This window comes from Nannospalax galili, unplaced genomic scaffold, assembly GCF_000622305.1.
Source record: "Nannospalax galili isolate Female #2095 unplaced genomic scaffold, S.galili_v1.0 scaffold513, whole genome shotgun sequence".
Classification (NCBI taxonomy): domain Eukaryota; kingdom Metazoa; phylum Chordata; class Mammalia; order Rodentia; family Spalacidae; genus Nannospalax; species Nannospalax galili.
Genome location: NW_008334861.1, coordinates 3,006,178 through 3,006,840, shown reverse-complemented (window position 1 = coordinate 3,006,840; position 663 = coordinate 3,006,178).

Sequence of the window (663 nt, the reverse complement as noted above, 5' to 3'; positions counted from 1 at the left end):
TCAGGGCAGGAACCTGGAGGCAGGAGCTGGAGCACAGGACATGGAGGAACGATACTTACTAGCTTGGTCCCCTGGCCCCTCCTCAGTCTGCTTTCTTATGCAACACAGGCCCACCTGCCCACGGGTGGCACCACCCACAGTGGGCTGGGCCCTCCCACATCACTCAACAATCAAGAAGATGCCCCACAGACAGGGCCACAGGCAGTTCAATGGAGGTAATTCCCCAATTGACGCTCCCTCAACCCAGGTGTGTCAAGTTGACACTAAAGCTGCCCAGCACACACAGTAACACTGGATGATCTCAGTTTCTTCCCTTTGTCACAACTGTGACGTCAGTGTCTCTGAATGTCCTGCCACCTGGAAGCCCCATGGCATTTCAGTTATTCATCGAAATTGAGTTCTAGCCTGATCCCTCTCTCCATCACCTACATAAACTGCTACAGACTTTGAAAATCTGTACACACATCTGTCTGGCTCCATTGGGCCCTGCCCCTCCATGCGTGTTCCAGTCCCTCTTCAGCATGACTTCTTCCCAGCTGCCACTCCCATCCCAAAGCCAGAGGGATTGTCCTGAGACAGATACCTCAGCTACTCCTCCCCTCTGGGCCCCTTAATGGTCCTTGTGGCCTTGAGAACAAAGTCCAGTTTGCAGGTCCTACGTGA